General features: G+C 35.6%; 1 pseudogene; it reads left to right on the top strand.

Annotated features, from left to right (window-relative positions):
- Nucleotides 1–6884, top strand: part of LOC107089592 — a 25629-nt pseudogene that overhangs the window by 6037 nt on the left and 12708 nt on the right.

The following is a 6884-nucleotide window of genomic DNA, read 5'->3' as shown; positions in this document are numbered from 1 at the left end:
TATACAAGTTTCACTTTTTAAATGGAATTACTGAAATCAATCTACTTTTTCATGATATTCTAATTTTATGACCAGCACCTGTATGTAAAACAAATAAGCTACCAGTATAACTTTCACATTGTTACTTTCACATAAAACGCCATTATGGCAAAAAAGTCACCCCTATTGGTGCTGTCCTTGACATATCAGCAGCCATTTTCATTGAAGGCAACAGGCTGGACTCCTGTTGCTTCACCATTTTGTCAAGTTGGAGGAGCTTCTATCTGCTGCTTCTTGGTTTCAATTTGCATGGCCAACGTGTGTTTTAGTAAATGAGTCACTAAAGGGCTGATTTTATTGAATGAGTCAATAAAAGTTTATCACGGAAAGCTGAACATTGGCATCATAAAACAACATTTTTTTTTACCTATTGTTTGTTGTGATTCAGCTCAACACAACATCTCATATTCTTCAGCTCCAGCAACCTTTGCTAGAACTGTTGCATCGCTTTAATCAGATTATTTGTGCCTTTCTCCTCACTAGAAGCTCATCTGTCGCATGGATTTGCATCTCCTTTGCTTTTGAATGTGTCTTCATATAGGAATAACATCTAAATTGCTCACTCCAAATGGCGTATCGCATTTGATGTTGCACACTATTACAGCCATTAATTTGGGGTGAAGGTTCAATATTCAGCTTGAGTAAATTTAGCAACACCGGAGAGACTGCAGTGATTTTTCCACTAGAAAAATAAAACATGTTTTCTATACATAACATAAAAATGTGCACTTAACTAAACCCAGAGAAAGCATTAATTAAATAAAATTGTAAATATCTTAATTAAATAATTTTATCACCATTGTGTGGCACACGAGGAGCAGTGTGGGGGTTAAGAATCTTGCTCAGGGATGCAGAGTGGCAGTCATTATGGTTATTATAACCACTGGGCCATGACTCCCCCCATAATAAATAGAGCATTGATTTAAAAGGGCTAACATTGCTAAGCTGACATGCAGAAACGTTTTTGAGCTCCTGAAGAAAGGGACTGAGAAAATAGAGCACAGGTAGCGGAGCAGAGTTTATCAGAGTTGAGCATGTGGCTGCCAAGTTTTGAGTGAGGGGGTAGGAGCTTAAACGCTTCACATGGGTCTCTTCGCGCAGTTAGATTAGTTGCACAAAACTGACGCCACTCAATCTGTGGCAGCTGTGTGTTTAGAACGCAAGTAAGTTTTCCAGTTATTCTACCAATGTGAGGGGAATAGCAAAAAGATGTTGGTGGTACATCAGTATTTTGATACTTTTGTAATTGATTTATTGGAATGCCTTAAGTTTAAAAAATAAGGAGTTTTTCAATAGGGTCAGAACACATCATAGCCATAAATGCTATGGCTTAATTTTTTGACATAATAGCCTCACTTGTTGTTTTGGTTTGTGGCCATGGTTTTCTATATCTATGTATTCGATATCTGCCAAGAATTTTCATTTCAGCGCATCCCTATTTTTAAAGCAACTTTTCAATTAACATATTAATCTTTTTCTTAACTGTACAGTAGGTAACATATCATTCAATGGCTCATTTAATTGGTCTATGACAAAATAACATGTACAGCCACGTTGTAAACTTTGCTAAATGGCTGGATATAAATCTAATTCTTCTAGACCTCACTGATGGATGAAGGGACACCAATTTAAGGGGTATGCAATACCCCTTAAAAGGGGTATTGCATACCCCTTAAATACCAATAACAGTAACTTGCCCTATATAGGATTAAAGGTGTGAAATTCAAATGAACAGTTTTAATATACACGCCAAACGATACTTTTTAAAAAATTTAATCATACACACAGCTAGTGTTAAACAGGTTAAAAACACGTAAGGTCATCCTCTGGGGATGTGGCACCAAAAATTCAGTTGGGTTTAATAGAGAACTCAATGAATTTTCAGTAAAAATGTTCCCATCGTTAATTTGAACGAAAAAGCCACAATTTCTTTACACTTGAGAATGTTACAAGAAGAGGGGGGTCTTTATCTCTTTGTTAGTTGCCATGATGGTGGCGACTACTCAAGACAGGACAACACCTAATAGCCTCTGGTCTGAGACATACTTAGGAATTAAAGTCATGCCTTCAGAGCGTTTCGGAGTGTTCCTGTGATCATCCAGGATTGCATCATCACGCTAAAGCAGTGTACTTATTGTACTTGTACGTTTTAAATAGAATAACCCAGTAAAGTACAGTAGTTATTTGCCTGTTTTCCCATGTCTTACAGGCCTGCTATTTATATATAATCACCAACACCTTATCTTGTTTTCTTTTGATCTATCATGGTTAAGTGAGGTCAAATATTTAGATTTTCAATTATTTCTTTTCATTCTATGCTCACAATTATTATGTTTTTTGATCAACTGTATGACAATTCCAAAAAAAAAACTTCCTGCCTAAATGATCCAGCCTCCTCCAGACCGACGTGGCCCCTTTTAAATTTGAACAGCTCTGAACTGAATAGAGTTACAGCAAACAGCTGTTTAAGTGCAGCGATGAACATCGCCTTGATTCATCTAGTTGATGACCGTCTGACTAGAGTCATTCTACACGAATCACATTTCATAAACGGAAAGCTGAATGATAATTACATCTGAATTTTAAAAACAATGTTTAGTCTGTGGATCCTTAAATGAAATAAAAACAAGAATTGTTAATTGTTAAATATTGCCAAGGAATGGAACCTTCCATCCGACATAAAACTACAAGCTGACAGATTTAGAATTTTATAAATAAAACAATAATAATAGTTTTTGTTTTATCAGGAAACCTGAGATAAACAATAATATTAAACCCTATGAGAAAGAAATGGCAGATTAATCAAAATAAACAACAACTATACCTGCTCTGCTCTCAGTTTACCATCTGTTATAGAATATGAACTAGTAAAAATATCTAATTGTCAAAAATTAAAAAGTGGAGCAGTTAAAACCATAAAACCCATTGAAGGATTTATTTAGTTAAATGACCTGTAGTTAAATGAAACGTTTATTAAGATTCATGTACTTTATTTTATATAAAAATATTTTAAATAAAAATAAAAAGGATTGTCTCTTAATTTAAATTTCATTGAGTGTGAGATTAATTAGAAAGAGTATTATTAAAAAATTTTCTAAATAATTTTAAACTCAGTAGAAATCTTCCTTTGATGTTTTCGAAAGTCTGTAAAATATAAAAATGAAAAAATACTAAATAAAGCTGACTGTTAAACAATACAATTTTTATTTATAGTGAATAAAGTCCTCAGAAATAATGCAAAAGATGAAATATTTTTGAATTGTCTTTTTATGTAAAAGCTAGTTTTATTAATGATTGTCTTTAATTTATTTAACTTGTGTAGAGAAAAGTTTTACTTTATACATTTTTAATACCTATTGTTATTTTTTCCAGTGATCCACTCCCTGAAGTATTTCTGCACGGCATCGTCTCAAGTCCCAAACTTCCCAGAGTTTGTGGCAGTTGGTTTGGTTGACGATGTCGAGATTAACTACTATGACAGCAACATCCGCAAAGTTGTTCCTAAACAGGACTGGATGGAGAAGAACAATGATGAGGAGTACTGGGAGAGAGAGACCCAGGGCGTTCAGGGTCAGCAGCAGTACTTCAAAGCCAACATTGAAACTCTAAAGCACCGCTTCAACCAAACTGGAGGTCTGCGTTCATTTCATCATTGATTGTTTCTGTTTTTGCTTATAGGAAGTAAAACACATACACCCATACTATTTAAAGATTTAAGCAAACAGCTGTTTTATTATTTAATTAATACAATGAAAAAATTATCCATAACCAAAATTAACACCCGGGAATCAAGTGTTTAGATAACACTTCTATCATGTGTATCACTGAGATGGTCCCAGTATATTTAATATTCTGCTTTTTTAAATTTTATTTATTATCAAGGAAGAAGTTCTAAATTATTTAGATTTAAAGGTTGATATTAGGTATAATATACTATCAGCTGGTTTATCAGTGGCGGGGGAAAAAATCCAGACTTTCTAAAAGTGGAACCTTCACGAACAGAAAATTTGATTTATGAATAAAATTGATTAATCAGATACTGTACTTAGATAAATTACTCAGGTTTTATCACATCAACTTTATAGATTTTAGCAGACATTAAGCCTAATTTCTGTAATTTACATTATGTTTATTCTCTGTCACACAGTTTTTATCATTAACTTCCCTAACATCAGCCTCTGCTTTAGTTCTACAGAAAACAGGCTGAACCCACATCTGGCTCCTTTTTATGGGCTTAAAAAACACATCTGCCTTCCTGACAAAGAAAGAGATTAGACCTGATAGATAAATTTAATGACTATATTTAACACTGACAAAGTATATACAATACTTTTGGTTGAATTGTTTACATGTTTTATAAAAGTTTCTAATGCAGTGGGGGCTTAGGAGCACAGAGATACACCTTAGGATGTGCACATCTTTACTCTGTTAGTGACAACATAATGGTTTTCTCAGAATTCTAACACTTGTCCTGTTTTGAATGTTTGTTCAGTAATTGTATTCAGAAAACAGATGATCTGAATTCATGTGAAACCAAATCAGACTATGAACATAAAAAATGAAGTCAGTTTCAGAGAGCTGAGCTTCACTCATATTCAAATTTTCTGCCAACTTTGATCCAAACAGTGATAATTTACAAAAGTAAAAAATAAAAATACATTTACGTTCTTTGTTAAGTAATTTTGCAAAATGGAGCCTAGGCGGAAGTTCAACTGAATAAACTCACTGCTTTCCTTCATCCACTTGCGGCACAGCCAATCAGCTTTGAACCACACCTCCATGAAAGCCAATCGGCATCCAAGGTTCATCTTAAAAGGCCTCTGAATCGCAACTTGTCTGCTCCTAGTGGATGAGCTGTCTGACTTCATTCAGATGAAGTCAGACAGCGCTGGAGGTGGTCTGGCAGAACACCACCATATTGAGCCTGGTTTTGCCAGAGGTTCTTCCCAATGGGTAGTTTTTCAGGTTCTCTCAACCTGTGTTATCCAACTGGACTTCCATCTTCCAGGTCCCTGAGTGAAGCTCTAGTATCAGCTCACGCAGTCCACTGGATCTCCCCATGAAGCTCATCATACCGTCTCTCTAATCAGTAGTCTACAGACTGACCAACTTCATCTATCTCCACTCCACCACCAGTTTCAGGCCTGGCGGGGGGGGGGAACAGATGTATTCTTTCCTCCTGTTTATGCATATCAATCAAAATTAAGTGTTTTGTTTCCTGCCGAGGTCTGAGCGCCAAAGACAAAGTAATTGTATCAATAAATGTCTTCTGTCTTTTCTCTCCTTTTGAGTTTTTCAAATTGAAATAACTCTGATCTGTTTGCATCAGTTTAGGTGCAGCAGTTTGTATTCATCATTTTACTTCAATGGACTCTATTTAACCTTATTAATTTTAATAAGAGTTCTACTCCCCCAAAAGAAGCTTTCACTTTAGCAGATCATTATCAGATAGTGCAGTTATAAAAAAATAAATCTGTTTCACTTTCTCTGTCCTCTGTGTCACGGAGCAGTGCTGAAGAGTGCAAAAGCTTAGTTTAATTCCCTTCACAGGTTGAGGATTTTGTTGATGGGATTGCTAGTTCTCTGTGTACTGCCTTATACAACGCAGCTCCTTTGAAAATGAAAGCTGGCTCCTTGATTTAATGCAGAGCTACCCACTTTGAAGCGCAGAGAAAATATCGTTTCACAGGCCTACGGAAATCCTACCTAGTCTGGAAAAATAGTTTACTGCTGAATAAGAGGACCCTTTGTAAAGCATGAGCAACAAATTTCTCCTCATTAATAGGAGAGAATAAGAATAATCCTAGAAATCTTTTTAATACAGTTGCCAAACTCACCCAGAGCCATAGCTTAGTTGAACCGTCCATTCCACCTACTCTTAGCAGTAATGATTTTATGGGAATCTTATAAATAAGATCGACTTTATTAAAAATAAGATCATAAGCATTCATCTATCTACGACTGCTTTATCTCTGGATGGTGAGGCAGCATCTGAGGTAGCCATAGAAACTGAACGGGGTTTAAACTCAGTAACTCAGTTGCTTTTTGGGAGAAGTAACTTGTAACAATAACTAATTACTTTTTCAAAGTAACGAGCCCAACACTGTGAGTTACTGAGTTACTCCACAATAAAAGTAACTAGTTACTAGTAAAAGTAACTATTGCATTACTTTTGCGTTTCTCGCCCCCGTAACCCTCACCACCCAGCCCCCACCTTCTTGCCGTGTGTTTCTAAAGCCAGCTGAATAGAGCGGACGACAAAGACAAGAACCTGCAGAGAGTTTTGCATTTATTGCAACTCAAAGTAAATGACATCAAGGGGGGAACGCAATGTGAAGTTTTTTAACAGGACATTCAGATCTGGTGAGTATATGAAATTAATAACTGGGGATGTCTAATTCTGAAATCCTGTGTGTTTGGGTTGTTATAGATACTGCAACATCTATCTATCTATCCATCTATCTATCTATCTATCCATCTATCTATCTAGATGTATACTCTGTGTGTGACATAAAATATCAGAATCAGAATTGGGTTTATTGCCATTGTTAGTGAAGGAGTTCACAAACTAGGTATTTTTTATGGTACAATCGTAAAACATGAAAAATATAATATGAAAAAGGTAAATAAAATTATAAAAATCTCTAAAAACACTGGGGTATACATACACTTAGGATAAAAATATGGATGCAAAAAAATATAAAAAGCAAAATGTACAAGGTAGTGCAAATAGAGCAGTGTGCAATACAGCAGTGTAAATCCATCCATCCATCCATCCATCCATCCATCCATCCATCCATCCATCCATCCATCCATCCATCCATCCATCCATCCATCCATCCATC

This window comes from Cyprinodon variegatus, unplaced genomic scaffold (assembly GCF_000732505.1).
Source record: "Cyprinodon variegatus isolate N-32 unplaced genomic scaffold, C_variegatus-1.0 Scaffold257, whole genome shotgun sequence".
NCBI lineage: Eukaryota > Metazoa > Chordata > Actinopteri > Cyprinodontiformes > Cyprinodontidae > Cyprinodon > Cyprinodon variegatus.
The sequence above is the reverse complement of the archived record's forward strand: the minus strand, read 5'-3'. Positions and strand labels throughout refer to the sequence as shown.